This window comes from Calidris pugnax, unplaced genomic scaffold, assembly GCF_001431845.1.
Source record: "Calidris pugnax isolate Ruff unplaced genomic scaffold, ASM143184v1 scaffold95, whole genome shotgun sequence".
NCBI classification, from domain to species: Eukaryota; Metazoa; Chordata; class Aves; order Charadriiformes; family Scolopacidae; genus Calidris; species Calidris pugnax.
In genome coordinates this window covers 2,714,173-2,734,003 of record NW_015090885.1, presented here as the reverse complement: position 1 = coordinate 2,734,003, position 19,831 = coordinate 2,714,173, and the positions used below count along the sequence as shown (strand labels likewise).

General features: G+C 35.1%; 1 long non-coding RNA gene across 1 annotated transcript; it reads left to right on the top strand.

Annotated features, from left to right (window-relative positions):
• The first annotated feature begins 2,754 nt into the window (after nt 1–2,754).
• On the top strand, nt 2,755–7,531 carry LOC106890982. Its single transcript, XR_001412608.1, has 3 exons — nt 2,755–2,892; nt 4,289–4,366; nt 7,432–7,531. It is a non-coding gene; the product is annotated as an uncharacterized LOC106890982 (long non-coding RNA).
• Nucleotides 7,532–19,831: the final 12,300 nt, after the last annotated feature.

The window sequence follows — 19,831 nt, the reverse complement described above, 5'->3', positions numbered from 1 at the left end:
ATCTTCTCTATTGAATTAATCGGTCCAAATCTCCCTTCTCCATAGTAGCTTTTAGCTCTTCATTCTTCCATTTTAATTCTAACACTTGTTTTTGCTACTTCGGTTTCCAAGTGACAAGCAGGGAGAGTTCTCCTAAACGCAACACTGCAAAACACCGGTCCATGATCTAAAACCTTTGATTCTGTCTATGGAAAATTTTTAACAGTAAATGGAGAAAAGTATGTCACAGAAGAAATACTTATTATATTCTAGATATTATTGTGGCTCTTTTCTGACATCTATTTTGTGCAAATATTTATGCTTAGATTTCTTATAGTAATGATATAGACATTTTTTTAAAAAGGTTGGAAGAGACCTCAGGAAGTCATCTAGTCCAACCTTTCTCTCTTAGGGAGTCAGCTGCAACAGATTGAATGAGGGTCTTGTCCACTATTGGAAATACTTGCTTTTGTAAGTGAAATTCAGAATTTTTGTCCTGTGGGAAATTCCAACGTTTGTTTTTTTCCCAAACTTTATTTTTACTCTTTCTATACAGAATAAAAAATTTATATTAAAGGTAAGTTTTAAACATCTGCTTTAATGTATTCCCTAAATTAGTAACAGTGGAAGGATACAAACACAGAGAAGTTTGTCTCAGGGGGTCCTTTGTGAGAGTGCCTGCAATGTTTGGAATACAGAAGCACCAAGAGTCTCAGCCCCAAGAACTGCAATCGGGGCTTCAGAAATAACAAAACTGTTGGGCAGATTTCTTGTGTTGAATATCGCTTTGGACCAAGTCCAGGCATTTGTACTATTGCTGTTGTATATAAGGTAATCATATAAATATATATTTTAATATATATGTGTAAATTTATTATTTATAATATATAATATAGCTATATATAATATATATTATACAATATATTATGTATAGTATTATATATTATTATTTTTAAATATTAATATATAAATAATAGTAAGTTATTATATATTGTTATATATTTAATATATTTTTCTTTGAGAATATTTAAGGAACATTTGAAAATAGTTAGGAATAAAAATAACTGATCATTCCAATGCTCAGACCTGGCTTACTGCACACTACAATAATGCTATCTATTGTTTTGTTAAGTTCCTTAAATTATGTTTATGCATGATAATTTTTGTCTGTGTGCTTGTCCATCATTCTATTGTATATCTGACTTTTGTAACTCATCTGTATGTGTTGAGTCATAATACAGTAACAAACTAAACACAGGGGAACCTTTGTTGGAACTCGGTCCATACAAAACCTTTTTGTGGCATGTTGTCACAGTTTATAAGTAGACACAAGTTTATACAAAGCATTTTGTCTATGCAAAAATTAAATCTGTATTAATCACTACTCCAATAACATTTTACTCCTATATACTCATATCATTATATAATTTCATATAGCCAGGCCTTTTGAGATGCTTTTTTACTGTTAGTCATGAATCCCTTTGTACTGCAAAATGTTACTATGTTCATGAAGTAAATGACATGCTAGTTTTATCAGACCTCTAATTCCTGTTGTAGCCATTTTACAGGCACTGTAGGTCTCGCATATTCTTCTCTATAATTTTTTCTTTTCATTTTAAGACACCCTGTAATTTAGTATTCCTCACCCATGCCAAACTCATTTAAGGGAGAGCAGTCCCTTCCTCCTCTTCCCCTCTGAACTCCTGGTAATGAAATGCTATTTCAATTGATAAAAAGTTGTCTAGTCTTCAGAAGAAGCTGAAAAAAATTAAGGGATTTTCAGAACAAAGTTTAGGACAGGAAGATTATTCCATGGAGACGTATCTTCAGCAACAAAGCTGCAAGCATCCTATGTTTTCCAATAACTTCACGCCTCTGACACCATGTCATTACTGGAACATAACACCAAGGCACTCTGACTGATATCAGATGTTTCTTACAATTATACAGCTGAATGAACAGCACATCAGAGCTTAAACCCAACTTAGTAATGGACATGAAATGAATTGAAACTACCAAAAGAGTCTGAGATTACCAGGAAGATGAGATGTAGGTGCCCTTGAAATATAGACCAGCATCTATTGGAGCATACTGGCTTTTATGACTCTGTCAAACTGCTACTGGTGTAGAGATAAAGGTGTCTCTTCCTCACTTCCTTGCCTGATATCATTCTGCTAACTATGGCTGATCTTCTAGCTGTCTGAAATTTTACCCAGGCTTACACATACTTTTTAGTTTTGCTTATTACTATCAAAATGTACTCAGTCTTCTCTAACATTTTCCCATTTCATGGTATTTTTACTCTTGTTAGAATAATTTCTGATGTTTAGAGATGCTCATAATTCTCTGATACCACATCTGTTGGAATCCATTCTCCCTGTAGAGCTACCCAGAACTTATAATGGTACTTACTATTTTTTAAATTTCACTTTCCAAGCATCCACAATATGCATATCAGTGGTTTCATCAGCGTGGAGAGCACAGAAAAGTCCAGCTTTCTTTTGTACCTGGTAAAGGTAGAAACACAGTTTCCAACTTATTTCTCCAGATTTAGCAAAGAAAGTGTCTTGAAAAAAATATTTTTCACAACACAATATTAGTTTGTGGGGCTAAGGGTGTTAGACAGTAGCATGCATGCACGTCATGGTCCTAACTCTGTGATCAGAGGTGGATTTTTTTTTTTTTAATTGTAAATTTTCCAATAATCAGTACTTAATTTTTTTTCCAGAATTATTCAGAGTTGTATCAATTGAACACTGCATCACACAGCTCAAGGTGTATGGAAGGGAAGATTCAGTCCCAGGACTTATTCAAATTTAAGAGTTTGGGATGAAATATTTGAATCGAACAAGAGAAGACTTTGCCTCGGGTCTTCTACTTTCGTGAAGAATATTTTGTCAATTGGTTTATCAGGTATTCAGTAACAACTGCTACTGGAGTGTTTTATTTTCCTCTGGGGAAACCTGTAAGAGTCTCTGGCCTGTCCTTGTATTAGAGAGCATTTTGAAGAGGAGAGGTGAGAGGAGATATTTGGTGCAGTGGTGAGTTGAGGGAATTTCTTGCTTGTATTTCAGCTTGAGAAGGCTCCAAATTTATCTCAGGATCCAGAGCCTAGAAAAGGAGAGGCAAAAGTGTGATAGGAGGAGATGAAAGGCAGTGGACAGCCACTTATGCACCTTCTGCTGCAATCTGTGCAAGGTGCAATGAGTGTCTTGCTGTGCTACACCTAGCTGTAAGGTGCACAATTAGAGGTTCTATTTAAACACACCGTGAAGGTGAAATCCTCCTTCCCCTTCAACCAGTCGAACAGAAAGATTGTTGATTTTTCTGTTTGTTTAAAACTCCATTTTACTTCTAAAACAGAGGATGTGATAAGGTAAATTGTTGTCTCACAAACTAAACCAGACTATATCAATAACTTTTGCAATTTGCTCCTTTTCTGAATACTGAGATTTACTTTCTACCTTCAATGTAGATACACAGATTGATCAGGACCAAGGTAGTAGTATTTCCCCTTAGGCAAGCTCTACTACAGAGGTTGTGGATACTTCTCACTTCTCTGATCTTGCCACTGCTTCCTGCAAAGATGGCTTCTATTAATATTTATGTCCTGTCCAGTGAGAAAATTTGTTTTTTAGGAAAGATGGTTGTGGTGAATAATCATTATTCATCTGCACAGTAATTCACATCCCTTGTCTCTGAAGTTCAAGTGAAGAATTGAAGGTTGAGCAGCAGAGGTAGTGTTAGCCTGAGGGAGTTTATTGACTTAAAAGATATAGACAGTTCCCATTTAAAGGGGAACTTATCCCCACAAAATCTAATTTTACTAATACATCTGTGGTTGGATCACATGTGTTTGGTCAGTTTGCATTTATAGGCTTCTTCTGACAACCTCAGGTGAATCCCAAGGTGAGAAAACCATCGGCTATGTGTGTAAAAAAAGCTCCGAAACAAATGATTAATTTACACAACAGTTTATTTTGTTTTGGTTTTACCTCTTAAAATAAGCATTTTGTTTCTCTTGTTGACTGCTGCACCTGATGTATTTTCTGCATCGTTTAGTTGAGAAGGGCTCTTGATTGTCTGTATACCATGTGGTTAAGTTGTAGATGCTTTTGTTTATCAGCAGCACAATAGATTAAGAGAACAGTATTTACTTAGTCACACGTTTTATGGTTATAGGAGTATGAACAGCAATACTATTTACACTTAAAGCAAATAAACAGAAGAATTTGACTGAAAACTGGCATTTTGAGAAATCCTCCATTTATAAAAGTTGCTGACATAATGCACTATCGTCTTCCTATAGATTGTGATGGTGTGTCAGGAGCTAAAATCTCCAGAAAGCCACTCATGAGGATGAAACAAAACAAAATACTATTTGCAAGTAAGCCTTCTTAAATCTGTTCTGTATTTTGAGAAAGTTTAATCTATAGGATTTTGAAAATGCAATTCCTGCTGATTAATGCAACTGGTAGGTAAGCCAAGTCAAGCTTTGTATGAACATAAATTTAAAGGCAGATGAGATAAAGAAGATAAATCAAATGCTGCTTTACACGGTCAGGATAGTCAATGAAACTGAAACACAACACAATTCAAATTGGAAAAAAGATCCATTTTGCAAAACATTTAATTAGTCTGTCAAATTTGCTGCTGTGAGAGAAAGTTAATTACAGAAGCTTAGTGAGATTCACAAGAAAAGGACATTTGCATGAATATGGGAAACATTTATGCTACAGATGATTGAAAGTGCATAACTTTAGCTCTGTCTAAGAAGATAGTGACTTAATGAACACCAGGAAGAAGTTTTCCCCTTCTAGTTCAATTGTTGCCCACTACAGGATTATCGGCACTCTTTTTTTTTTCAAAAGAAAAAAATCAACTGTAAACTACTCTTATCATCTATAGAACTTCAGTATCTTTTAAAAAAATCCTATTTAGCTAAACCTGAATTACTTCACAGCAAAACTCTGTACATAGGGAGAAGAGAAAATTTTCACATAAATTATCAAATTGGGTCTCTTAGAACTACCGTATTTCTATAAACCTGGCTAAAAATAGTGTCTTGCCTTAGAGAAATTGAGTACTTGGAATAAGGTATTAATCTTTTAAAATATTTTAAATTGAACAGCCCTTGTCTCAGTAAGTATATATTTAAACAAGACTCAGAATGGAATCAAAAAGGTCCTTAACTTCTTGAATCTGTCAGTACACTATTAATAAAACAACCCAAAACAAAGCCAAACCCGAGCCCAAACAGATAGCTTTTGCACATGAGAGGGTACCATCTTCTCTCTTCCCCTCCTTTTTGGCTGCTTGTAGAATGGCTGCTTTTCTTTGCCATTCTACAGTAGAGAGTAAGACCATCTGTCACTTGCAAAACCTCTGATACCCAGAGGTTTTCAATCCATTTTATTCCTCAACTGAAAGATACTTCTTGAAAAAATAAATGCTTGTGTATCATCCTGAGAAGACTGCTTTCTAATGAATATCTAATCCAGCTCCTGGATTTTAATTAGTTATTGAAATCTCATGAAAAAATGGAGTAAACCAAAACAGCAAGGAAATTTCTGTTATTGTGCTAAAATTCAAAGTATTCAGTTTATGATGAGCAATAAACAGACCAAGAATGAAAAAAGTGTAGCCTACAAGTGTATTTGCAGGTTTTCCTCTACCAGAGGTAATGCTTTCAGAGCACTCAACTATGAACTGGAGGTAAAGAGGTATTGTTCATGAGCTACAAATTATATTGGTTAATTTTAGGGATATTTTTGGCTAATATAGGTAGAGTTATGTCTTCCAGAGTCATGATTTACTATTGTACTAATTTCTGGCTATGCTTTCTAAGCGGAAAGAAAATTGGCTTTGAATGAGGAAAATAAATAAAGGAATTAAAACAATAATGAGAGTTAGAAACTTTTTTTTCTTGTTTTTTAAAAAATGTGTTTATGGAGTTAGAACAAAAAACTTAAATAAACCCCTTCCAGAGGGTTTTTTTTTTCCCTCTCTAAAACTGGGATTGATTCATTAGAGCCTTTTCCAAGATCAAAATCTTTGCACTAACAAACATTTGAAAAATGATTTCTGGAAATAACTCTGCATCTATTAACCCCTCTGGGACAGAATAGAAATGGCCCTGCTTTTAATGAAAATCCACGAATTTAATAAGCTTCTCAGACTTAGAAAAACACGCAGTCATCTTTCAGGTAGTAAAGTCCCTTTTCACACTAACAAAGACGCTCACAATATTTTATTTAAAACAGAGTATCCAAGACTGGACAGGAATCTCATTTTATGCTTTTGCTCTCTTCCTTCTCTCAGGAAAACAAAAAACAGTAGCAATAATTTTATGAGGCTCTACCTTTGAGCAGAACATGAACATCTCTTTCTGCAGTCCCAAGGACACATATGACTAAAATTTCATTTGAATATGAATTTTGATTCTAACTTAAACTGTGGTTTGCTATGGCAGCACAGCAGAGCATTGCTCTAAGCAGCCTGTCTATCTATGTAAAAGCCAAAATTACTGTTGAACAATGCTGTTTTGACCCTTTAAGCAGAATGGTAGGGGGAAGGTCTGTGTAGTTATGGTGAATAAATAGAAGTCACAGGTCTTCAGACAACATGGTGCAGCTGACCTAGTGAATAGAGTTGGAAGACATGCAGCATGATTTTGTATACATGGCTATATGGAAGCATTTGCATATACTTGAATGTTCAGTTTTGTGTAATTCCTATATATTTCACTATTTGCGTTTTGTATAGGATTTTATTTTGGACTTTCAATCAAGGTCAAAAGACTTTTATGTCAATATCACTTTGTTCTTTCTCAATTAATTTTTCAAGTGTTTTAAACCGAAAAAGGTATTGTGGATGATGCAGCATGGGATCTGAAAGTTATAAAATAAAGTAGAAGGCAAGTAGGAAAATAAAATAGAAGGCCTGGAAAAAGTGACTGAATAACCCCTTCTGATTTAGGGGTGTTTTTTGAAACATTGAGGTTTTTATTCTTTTGAACTACTGCTAAGTTACTGAAAAAGATTCAAAGATTGAAGTTAATGGAAAGATTGTCATCCACAGTGGGATAACTCAGATTTGATTCTAATGATGGTATTCTACAGGCAAACTGGTCTGGAAATATAGACCAGTATACATATATACTGTATATGTATATACATATATATACATATACATAGTATACATATTATGTATGGATAGTGCAATACATATATATGTATTGCACTATACAATAGTGCAAATGAGTTCTCTCTGCTAAAATTCTCGTCTGACTTTGACCAAGGACTTCCTCTTACATCTGCAAGGTCTGCAAAAAACCCCTAATTTTTAAAAAAAATCTATGCATACGCAATATCAGCCCTTCTGATCTAGTAATGGAATAGGTAGCCATACAGATTCAATTTTAATGAAATCTCTTTCTTCCTGTATTCCCAGAACGTGTTTGTAAAACATATTCACCATTCAGCTTTCAAAGGCTATTCCGTAAGCAGAGAAACGTGTACTTTATTAGAGTGCCCTTGACTGTAATCCTAAAGCCAAATGGGTAAGCTATTCTCTTCTTTTTTTTTTTTTTTTCAAATTTGTCCTTTATTTGCTGAAACCAATTGCATATTCTATAACTGAAAAGCTAGTTCAATTTTTATGGGTTTAATAAAAACAGCATTTTTTTTCAATACGTATTAAAGAAGAATGTGATTTCTTCAAAACTGCTTAGATTAATTGAAGGAAGCAGATTCCCTGCTAGGGCAGTATGTTGCCAAACACAGAAAGTCAGCCACAGAAAGCTGACTTTGATCTAAAGGGTATGCTATATAAACATCTAGCAGTTCTGGAACTTTTCTTTCCGTGCACTTTAGCTCCAAGTACAGCAATGGGGAAACTACACTGCCAAAGGCATTCTTAGTTTGAGGTGTTTTGTGATATATAGAGCCATGAAGGAGAAAGGACAATGGAGAATACTTTCATAACCATTAAAAGTAAAACCATCCTGAACTTACTAGCCACTGGGTTCAGATAAAGAGCTCACAGTCGTCCCCCAGGTTCAAAAAAGGCAAATGTATGTAGCTGACCCATAGAGATCTGTTTGGCATATCAACTTTGCTTAGAAAATTGGGCAAGCATGTTAATGAAATGAAATGGAATTAATTTCTTGTGACTGAGCTTTACATGTACTCTGAAATAATCTACTTTTCCTTCTGAATTTCACCCTGTACAAGTGCTAAACTTTATCGGTGTTTAAAATAAGGTATTTTCTACAAACTCCTCTTACAAGGAGAATGGAAGAGAGTTTAATGCTGGAGTAATTTTTTACTTTGACTAATGACTGTATATCAGATCTGAGAAGAACAGATGTAACTTGTGTTACATGCTGCAGACTTTACTGCTTTGCTGTGATAACTTTGAAAACTTAACTAAAAAAGGCCATTTCTGTAGGGCAGAGATACTACAAGGTGAAATCAATCTTGCTGCTGATGAAAGGAATTGTATGCCACACTGTTTGCACTTTAAATTATTTAAGAGCGTTAAGGCTTCCTTGCCAGCAGACATAATTGATTTGAGAGCTGGTTGACTAAAGACTAGCAACATGCTATGTAAAATTTGTGATGTATTCTGTGTTGGCAGTTCACCATGCTTCTGGGCTAAAGAAATTGCTTAGAATTGCTTTAATTCATAAATGTATTCCTAGGCAAAGTCATTGTGACAAGAGGCACTGCAGAAATAAAATGGTCACTAGTTTTCCATGAAATACTGGAAATAGGGATTCAGTCTACACAATAGTTTTCATGCTCCCAACCATCCTTCAAACCACTGGCAAAACGTCTCACAGATGTAGCTCCTGGAGCTAGGAAGAAAAGTCAGGCAATCACCAAATGAAACAGAATGAAGCAGCAAATTTCTCTCTGGCTTGTCCCCTCAATCTTGATGACTGGAATGCTCAGCATGCAATAAATTATAAGTCATTTAAATGGTTTCCTGACTGTAAAATAATTTGCCACCTTTCTCGTATACCAGTAGGCTAGATGAAAAAAAGCATGCTAGCACTTGGAAATCTAAAATGGAGAATGAGTTAGTTCTTCAGTCAAAAGAACATCCTAAAGCCTAACTGATCACTCCATCCGTTTGCTAATGAAAGGTTGCCCGTCAGGTACCTGAACCAAATGAAACGGAAACAGAGCCTGAAGACCACGGCTTTCATTACATCTACAGTATCAATCTCTATCCATCTTGCCATCCAAGAAGGCCAAGAACATGTACGTTCTGTGACTTCTCAGTAAATCATTTATATGCTTGCCTATGCTCTTGGAGCTGCTGGTATGTATTGGGCTCATCAAAACCAGCTGGATATATGTTTACCTCAGAGTAAATAATTTACATTAAAATAGTTTAAATCTAGTTTCATATCTTGTGACTGTATGCTCATCAGCTGAACCATACTGTTTAAAGACCTCTGATGTCTATGCAGGAAAAAATCTTTATAGCATTCTTTATAGAGAGGTTTTTCACCAGGTAATCATCTGTTTGGCAGAGTCTAAGTCTATCATTATTGGCCAACACTATGAAGACATTAAACTATCAGTAAAACACCTACTCATAATAAATGTCATGCATTATGTCATGCATTTAGGGAAGAAAACAGAACACTGAGGACACGCAGTGCAGCAGGTCAGGCATATGCATGGGTTCAAGGCTTAATGAAACATAGTGAAGCATGTCATGTCTGAATGGAGACTTCAAATAAATAACTTACTTACTCGTCCATTCTGTCTCATTAAATCTTTCTTCATGTCTTTCCCTTGTGACAATTTTATTACTTCCACCATTTATTGTTTTTATCTGTCAGTCTTTATGATTGTCTTTCATTATTTTGACTGTTCAGCCAGAGCAAAACGCATTGTGGTTTTTTTCTTTAACAATCAGCCAAATCACAGGGTTACTGATGTGACCATCAGGTTTTTGGGTTCCTATTTGTTCTAAGCAAGGTAATTAACAGTGATTTCAAGATAAAACTGTAGCTTTTTTTCATCAATTGAAGGTATGAAGCAGCAATTGAAAAATGAATGGTTGGCTGATAAAACCTGTCCCTTGGTCGGTTAGTGTCATTTTGGTATATTGAGCTCTTGAAGGTCTGCTATAGGCATAAAGCACTAAGCCTCGGCAGAAAATATTGTTCCACAGCTCACGGGGTAATGTAAAGTGACTGTATCTGACTTTCTTCTTCTCATACACACAGATATCCACATGCATACGTACTCCAGTTATAACTAGAAATGGGAAAAAATGCTGCCAGAATTAATTAAAACAGTGTTGGCTCCACATTTACTTTTCTAAATTTTTTAATCTACCCACATCCACATGCATAAATACTCCAGTTACAGCAAGAAATTGGAAAAAATGCTGCCAGAATTAATTAAAATGATGTTGGCTCCATGTTTACTTTTATAAATTTTTTAATCATGTTCTGTTGTGCCTGAAAGCTACTTTAGTCACTAGTCTCTGGCTATTAGAAGATTTCTATTTACATTATTTACTAATTAACAAAAGAATATTAGTTTTAAGGATTGTGACTTAGGTATATTCCTTGTCTCCATCTCTGTGACTTCAACAAAGAACTGACTTTAAGGTAACCTCTAATCTTCTTCTCATTGTTAAAATGACAAAAATTCAGCTTTGGGCACATCTAACTCTCTTTCCCCCTGAAATGTCTCTGGAGACATTTGGAACAGTCCAGTAAAAGTCAAGTTAAAGTGTAATTGATATTAAAAGAGCTACAATGGTGCAAGTTTCTTTTAAATACCCTTGTTTTCATTTTACTACAGACCCTCAATCAGTGACACTTCTCTTTTCTACCAAAGAAAATAATCAATAAAAAGTAACTATTTTGTAAATTTATGCTGGATTATTTTTAATCCAGGTCCATTTCTCATTTCATGGCTGAACAAGCAGTTGTACTTGTTTAATTGAGGGGGTGATGGCAGGGGGACAGACAAGAGAGCAGGGAATGAAATCTGCTTACACCACTTGTGTTACGATTCAGTGGTCATTTCAGATCACTGAAATGATCTGAATAAAAAGCACCACTTAAAACTGCAGGGTGGGGAAAAAAGGAAGCAGGAATTGTGTTTAAATCAGCCTTGTTCAGGATGTGATTCATTGAGATGCAGGATTACAATTTTCTTCTTGCTGCTGAAGATGGGAAAGTCCTGGTTAGGCCACCACTCATCTCAGCTATACACAGGTGACGAATACTGTGTACGGGTTCTCATGCTCATGGGACCTCTCAATGAACTAATTTAATTAGTCCATTGGAAAATGTACTTAGTGGCATAACTAGGTAGGTTTCTGCTTGGTTAGTGAGTTAGTGAGGAAAGAGTTGTGAGTGCCAGAGCTGGAGCAAGGCAGAGGTGTGTGTTGCTGCTCTTCAGTAATTTGTCTTGGCTGCTGTAGTGAACAGATTGGATACAGCGCAGCTGGAATGGGGAGACTGCATAATCCAAATGCATGGCCTAATTCACACCAGTCTTCCTGTTGCCTTGGAAAAGCACAGGACACCACTGAAAAGCGAAGGAAGGGTGCAAGTTTTGGTTTTTTTTATAAAAAAGAAGTAAAAAAATGGTTAAAAGAAACAGAAGGAAACACATATATAGTCAGAGAAAGGGCAATAGAAACTAGAGTAAGTCGTGAAGCACAACACCAATGCTAATTCAGGGAAAGGTGGCATACAAATGCAAAGGCCAAAATTCAAAATCACCTCCGAAAAAGACACTAAGATAAAGGAGAGAGAAAGAAATTTTTAAAAGTCCATATCCATGTTTACCTTTCTTTTGCATTATTTGTATATGCCTTGATCCTGGGCTTTAGGTGTTAAAAATTTTAATAAATTGTTCCATTAATAAATGGAACCTTTAATAAATTTTTCCATTTAATAAATTATTAAATTTAATAAATTTAACCTGCTTGAATAAATTGTTCCAGATCTTGAGGACTGGAACTGCATTGCTTCCAATTGTTTTTAATGGGAAAGTAGGCTTTTTAAACAAATTTTACAGGAGGTATCAATTAATTTATTTTTTTTTCCCACTTGCGAGGCAATCATTCCTCAGTAGGTGATTTCATCAGGAAGACAGATCCTGGAAGCCCTTGAGAGCTCTCTGCTCCATGACAGGCTGCTCTTCCTTCCCCAAAAAGACTTCTCCCTGAACTGTAGCATGAACAAGATCTGAATTAAAACACTTAAAATGTGCAACAAAAGATGAAGTAGAAATTTTTGTTAAATCATCAATCAGGTTCATAGCTTGGCTTAGCATGCTGTTGTGCCATGCCTCTTTACTGGGAAAACAGCAGGCTGCATTATAGCTTATAACGCCAGGGAAGCTTTTGAGCCTCTTTGGGAAGAGCTAAGAAAAACACAGGAAAAAGATAATTATTTTTCTAAATCTATTTTTCTAAAAGGGAGTTTTATGTTGCAAGATGGATGAGGTTAGTGTTTGCAGATTGTTTGAACTTGACTCCAAAATAGATGAAATCAAAATATTTGTCAGTTTAAAACTGAAAAATGTAGCATTAAATTCTCGGAAACATATTTTCCTTGTACGTTGTGTGAGTGATGGAGGGAGGCAGATAGTGTAGGAAAAGCAGAAAGCCTTGGGTTCCTCCTTCCCTAAGGTGGGCAAGAGGTGGCATGGAGCCTGCGCAGCCCCAACTTCCTGTAGCCCCCAGAGAGCTCTGAGGAGGAAAATACCCTCTCCATGGATCACACCCCTCACTACTGGTGACTTTTCTGCATGAATTAACAGATAATTTTCTCTAATGCTTACCCATACTCCAGAAAATACCTGTTAGATCTGTCATCATGAGCCTCATATTACCTCACACTATTCAGTTAATTATGGTACATTTCACCCTTTTTTTTTTTTACGGCAAGCATTTTCTGAGAAAGTCTATGTTGACTGCTGAAATGTTCTGGATGTGTAAAGGTGTTCAGCTTCATAGTGATTAAGGACACTGAGATAATCTGGAACACTTTTCTCTTGTGTGCTTCGGCCATTGAACATCAGCTTTATCTGAAATCCAATAGAACATATTTTGTTAAAGAATACAGTTCAGGAAGACCCTGTCTGATTATGAAACTATTGAAAGATGAAAGCTCTAGGATTTTACTGTTTAGTTACCACCACTGCATTTAAGTTCATAATATATAAATATTTGTTGTGTAAGTTACAGAACTCATTAATATCCATTTTTTCACTCTGTGTGTGCATGTGTGCAGATACTTATACAATAATGTTACAAACATATTTTGTCAGAAATTATACAAACTGGGGTCTTCTAGTCACTCACTAAACAGACTTATTTCCCTGGGCCTTTCATTGTTCTTATGTTTGTTACTCAATAGTCATTGTTTCTGGGGATCAGAGTGTGGTGTGTAGTGTTACATCATCTGTCTTACTGATGCAACAAAACTGAGCTAAAATCATTCTCCCATCCATCTCATTACTTGGTTTGTATATTCTCTACTCCTTCGTGCAGCATTATTTCACTGGGGACTCTTGTTAGTTACTGCCTAACCCTCACAGCCCTTAAATCCTTTCCAGGGTAATTGCTTCCCAGGATAGCATCTATCTCTTTATGAAGCTACATCTTACATACCTGCCATATCCTCTTAATTATTTCCAATTTACCTTTGTTGTAGACAGCTTTTATTGGTTATTAATCATATACATCCAGATCAACATGGGAAGAAAAAGACGTAAGATCCACAAAGTTCAACTAAAAATGTGGAGAGAGGCTTTTTGCATGATTTGTCAATTCTTAATTTTTTAACATTGACTTCAATGATATTTTAATCCATTTAGTGCTGCTCAATGAAGCATCAAGTGACATTGAGATTGTATTTCTCATGACATTCTGGCTCCCCCCCAAAAAGAGATATTTCTAAACTTCTTTTATATCATTGATACAGTTCACAAGGACCAGCCTCACAAACAAGTGAAAGGAGGACTGGTTAAACAAACAATCAGAAAAGAAGTGGGAATAAGAAGTGGAGGGACAGAGAAGTGAATAATTCTTCATGCTAATTTTGCCACAAAATGCAACATAGCAAAAAATCTGGCTGAAGTAATAGGATTAAGTGAATATCAATGTTTTGTTTTATACTAAGAGAATCATCTGTCTTACCCCCTTTGAATAACATTACAGACATTGTTCCAGTTTTCAGAAATTTCTTGAATATTTCTTAGAGATAAACAAGTACCTTAATTGATACTTTTATGTCTTTGGAGATAAAATGAATTATATTTGCTGATTAAATGTTTGTGTATACAAAACTGTATTTTTTTTCTTATACATGATATTTAACATTCTCTTTGGTTACCAATGAGCTGGAAAGTATTAAATCATCCTGAGTGATTAAGAGTACAGAAAAGAGATTTTGGTATGCCCATTAAAGATGTTTTTATTTCCATCTAGCTATGGGTCCATACAACATACAATTGTAAGAATAACTCGCCTCCTTAAGTCCTACTTATTGACCTTCCAGTGGCATGTTTTTCTGTGCTTTTGACTTTCCTTAGCCTAGTTAGGTATTTCTTAGGCAAAAATCAATATAAATAAAATGTTAGGTCCTGCTTGTTTTTCATTTGTTCTTTATTACTTTTTATTTCTGAGTTCTGCTGTGGAATGAAGATAGAATTTTAGTCTTGGCTATTGCATTTTTCTTTGAATTGTGCCTTAATAGGCACCTGATTTGGTCCTTTTTAAAGAACTCCTAATTTTCAATCTCATTTTTCTTAGGTATTCATTTCTACGCTAGTGAGTCTCAATAGCATTTCAAGTGTTCTGTAGAGAGAAAACACCTATGTCTCAGAATAAATCCCTATCAGAACTTGCTTTCAAACAATTTTGTCTCTGGAATCATCACTTTGCACTGGTGACCTTCAAACTGCTGAAGGAAAGAAATGAAATCTGATCTATAAGGGCAACAGAAAGTAAGAGTTCTTCTGCAGGGATTGATTCAATAGTGACTCCATCAAATTTTGCTTAGAACCAATTTTGCTGAGAAGCTATAAGAGCACCCAAACAACTATGATGGAGGAAAAGAAAAAAGACCATGTTTTGATTTTTGTCAGCTTTCAATTGTGAAATATAATGCTAAAAAGAGAGGACAAGCATCTCAAGTTCAACTGGCCATGTATTTGAAATGGAAACAAAACAACAATCACAGCAGTTAAATATTTTTTATTGTTATTTAATGACCAGGACTAAAATCCTTGATATTTTAAATTAAACTTTGATCAGTGCTTGGTCAGACCTCTGTTTTTTTTGGATTAAATTTTGTTCTTTTTGGCTAGGTACTGAATTCGCAACGTAGAAAGTAAGCTTTTGGTTTTTTTAATTTGAGACTTGCACATTGTTTCAATTTAGCAACAATTTCACATAAAATATAATCTCCTTTAAAGCCTATTAATATTTCTAATCATTAACCTCTGAAAACCTCAGAATCCCCAAATACCTGAAGGACTGGAGGCATTAAGCAGATTTAAAATTGGCATTGATTGGCAGTCCCTGTAAGGCAATTGTTCTATCTTTGTAAAATCTGAAGTCTGTTTTAGCTTTCATTCGCTTTACGTGTTCTGCTAGGCAGGGGAGGGGGAAGGGGAAGATTAAAAAAATGAAACAAAACCTTACTCTGGAAGTATCTTTAAAAAAAGAAATTAAGATAAAACTCTCCCAAAATTCCTACAAAATGTCTTCAGATAAAATGATTCACTTTTTTTTTTTTCTACAAGTTTAAGGTGCTGGGAATTTTTCAGTATGTAAAGGAGAAAAGACCACAACCGTTTCAATGTGTTTGCAAAAAAAGAAATAAGAAGAGATTCTGGATATGAGAGAGGGAGAGATATTCAGAAATACCTTCCTGGATAGCTGGTAGAAATCCTGTGCTACTCTGAGGCACCACATGGATCAGCTGAATGCATAAATATACAGGGATCAGGATAAAGAAGAAATCGCTTGCTCCTTCCTGAAACACAGTCATAGCTATGTGTAAGTTAAGGTTTACGTGTACCAGAGTCACACAGTGATGTTCTTATTGTTATTTGTTTCTGGACTGATTTCGAAGGTCAATGGCTTTCATGGGTTTTTAATTGATAAATTAAAATGTGAACTGAGTTGGGTAACAGACTAAAAATTGACAAAGACAGAAACATAGAATCCTAAAACAACATAAATTGAAGGGATTTCTGTACGTCACCTGGCCCAAGCCCCCACTCAAGGCAGAGTTTGCTTTGAATTCAGAAGCAGTATCGAGCTGTATCAGGTTCCTCAGAGTCATACCCAATTAAGCACTGAACATTTCCCAAAATGGAGGTTCCATAGCTGTCCTGGGCAACCTTCTGTAGTGTTTGATCTCCCTCAGTGTGAATTTGCTTTTCCTAATATCTAATTGGATTTTGCTTTGTTGCACCTGTAGGTTGATGTACCTATTTGGAAATCCTAGGAATTGGAAGCTAACCAGAATCTAGAAAAAAAAAAAAAAAAAGTTTTTAAGGAAAAGACTCATGAAGGAGCAAATTGATCAAATTGATCATAAAATGGACAGCCAGAATTCCTAGTCAGAACCTGCAAAAACAGATGCTATAGTTTTCAGATAAGTGGCACAGGATCCACTAAGAATGATCACACTACCTGTTTCCCATAAGGACAGCATTATAAGGAGACACAGCTTTTACACGGGTCATGCTCCCTGTACTCTGACTCCTTCTTGAGCATGATCTCAGGATCAGACAGGATGATGAGGGGAGAAGCTGGGTCTTTTCCCATTTAATGTTCTGGACACCAATGTTTTTATACATGTTGTCCACTTGTGGAACATCCTAGAAAATTTTGCTAATGCCGCACTTTGGGGATTCTGGAAAATGGCAGTGCTGGATAAACTCTTTTCTCCTTTTAGCACATGCATAAAGGTATATGGACCTCACATACCTTCTAAACACATCTCCATGCTGCTCTGAGGTAGGGAAGTCACCCTGCCCCTATTGGCAGTGTAGGTAGACTGACCCCCCTTCTGCTCAAAGAAAGATTCCTCCATGCCTGACCAACAGGTACAGAAGCCTTGTCTTATTATCCTTGGTTAAAGATAGAGAAATAAAGCAATGAGGGTGAGATTCATCTCACCTTTAAGCAAAAACATTCAAAGATAATGGACTAATTATTTTTTTCTTTCCTTTTTCTGAGGGCAGTGGATAGAAATTCTAATAAGGGAGCCATTTCATCTACCTTTTTATTCTGACTAAAAAGGGAGCCTTGGTAATTAGATTAAACGGAACATGTAATTTTTAGATGAACTTTCTCATAGAGATTAAAGGTCAGACACATGACGGTATTTATACTTCTTTAGGCAACTATCTCACATTGATTTTACTGACAGCTAGCTGCCTGAAACTTCTGAGATTTGGATCTAATTATAGTATAAAGATCCCATATGAAGTTTGTGGCAAGCCTTACTGAAGTAAATCTTTCAAAAAACATTGCATGCTCTCTTGGATAATATCAATAATATTTTTCACGTCTGCTTCATTACTGAGATACAATTCATGGGAGAATCCACTTAATGCTTGCATATTATGAAAACATTTATAAAAAAATTTAAGATATAAATGATAAATTTTAAGACTTAAATTACTTTGAATTATTGTACTTTTCATTTTATTATTGATGGAAATATTCGTATTCATCTTTCAGTTATATTAAGAGAAACATATTAACAAATTAATAAAAGGCATTAAGTAGATGCAAGGAGCACAAGCTAGTATCTGTTACATTAGTTACCAACTCAGGAAAGTACTTAGACACATGGTTCCAGTTAACTTGCCACGATTTTACTCAGATTTGTTCATGTTCTTCTTAAATCTATTTTACCAAATTAAGCCTGTAATTATATACTTGTTAATGTATATAGAAAAATATTGCAGGTACTTCATGTAAGACTGTTTCAACTTTTCCTGCCCATTTAAAAAAATATTTATTTTGAATATTAATTTAAACTCACGTTTTGTGAATAAAATAAAATAATCTACCCAAATAATCAAGTTATTTTGAACTTAAAAGACAAACCTGCTTTAGGAAGTGCTATCCTCCTACTGACTCATTCTGTTATAATTTAGAAAAACTGATGAGCTTCTTCTAACGAATGTGAATATATGAATGCAGAAATGTTAAGAATACATTATTTACTTCACACATCTACAATAACAACTATTTTTCTGTACACTGGATATTATTTTGATCCTTGTTTAAAAAAAAAGCATTCTAATTTCTTAAATATATTACTATAAAATATTATAAAAGGCTAATATTCTTTACACTCAATAAACATTCCCATGACATACTGTGTCTAAGCTAGTGAAATAGCCAAAATTAATTCATGACATATGTATGTTATTTAATAGTAATAAATTTGGCTCCCATTTTGCCTTTTTCATTGTCAAGCAAATGAAGCTTTGTAAAAAGTAACCATCCAGCTTTGGTGGAGATTCCTGGAGCATTTTGTATTTGGAAGTTTTTTGATTTGTCTGTGTTTTGGTACAACAAAATTAGTGGTTCATGCTAGAAATACATTTATTGGTTATGTTGTAGTGGCACATGAAGTGAATACTTTCCTTCCTGCTATCCAATGCTAATTTTTGTTGAAGAAATCAACGTCTAGAGATGCTCAGTCTCTTCCTGTTCTTTTGACACAGGTCTCCAGAAATGAGACTGCATAAGACTTTTATCCATTCCTTTTGAAACCAACTTCCTAGGCCAACTGGTCTTCAAATAAGAAGTAAATTCCTGTAATGACAAAGATCAGAGGAGATCTCTTTGGAGGAATGAACAATCTCTTGAAACAGTGAAAAAACATCTTAAGTGTTGAAGGCAAGCAAAAATGCCCAAAGAACGTCAACCATAACATTTCCAGGGCCTGGAGGATAACAGCAAGTTCTATAATCAATCTGAAAGTTTGCCAATCTAATTTTTGCACAATTCAGGAAGAAAAACTTCAATTCAGATGAGCAGAGAGAAATCAAACCCATTTGTTTACTTTGAATCTGAAAGTAAACCTCTCTGATTTTATTCTCTGTGAAATTTAAATTCTGCCTTTCACCACTCTAATAATATTATTGTATTTACATATTTTATTAATCATAAAAGCTTATTTTAATTTATGTGGCTTTATTTACTTTCTGGACTAATTGTATGGTAGATGTTTAAAGTGTACATACTTGATAATATCATCTTTGTTATTGCTTAACACTCACAGTGCAGCAGAGCCACAAAACCTCCAGAAATGATTGATGTCTCTTGTGTTTAGTGTATGAATACACACAGGGAGGAAAGAAAGCAGAAGTCTCTACCCTAATGTACTTTGATGTCCCCAGTCCTGAAGGACTAATGGCAAAGTCAGATTCTGGACTTGGACAGAAAGAGACATAGAAATCAATGGAAGGGTATTTCTGATTTGGGAGAATATTCTGTTCTTACTACGTAATGGTGATATTAAACTGTTGACTCTTAAATGCCCTTACTAAGCTGCTCATAGGAGCTAAGTCACGTTGTCCAATAACAGCCTTTTCTGTGGAACACAGCTTTGAATTATTTTCTTCTTAGCTGAGAGTATTTTAGTATCAGGTGGTTTTAAATAAGAAGCATTTAATCTTAGCTTATAGCATGATTTCTATAACAGCATAATTATAGGAAATATATTTTCAGAAAACCTTTAGAATATTCTGTTTTCTAACACAATTACCCAAAAGGTCCAATATACAGCAGCTCCAAAAAGAACAGGAAGAAAAAAAAA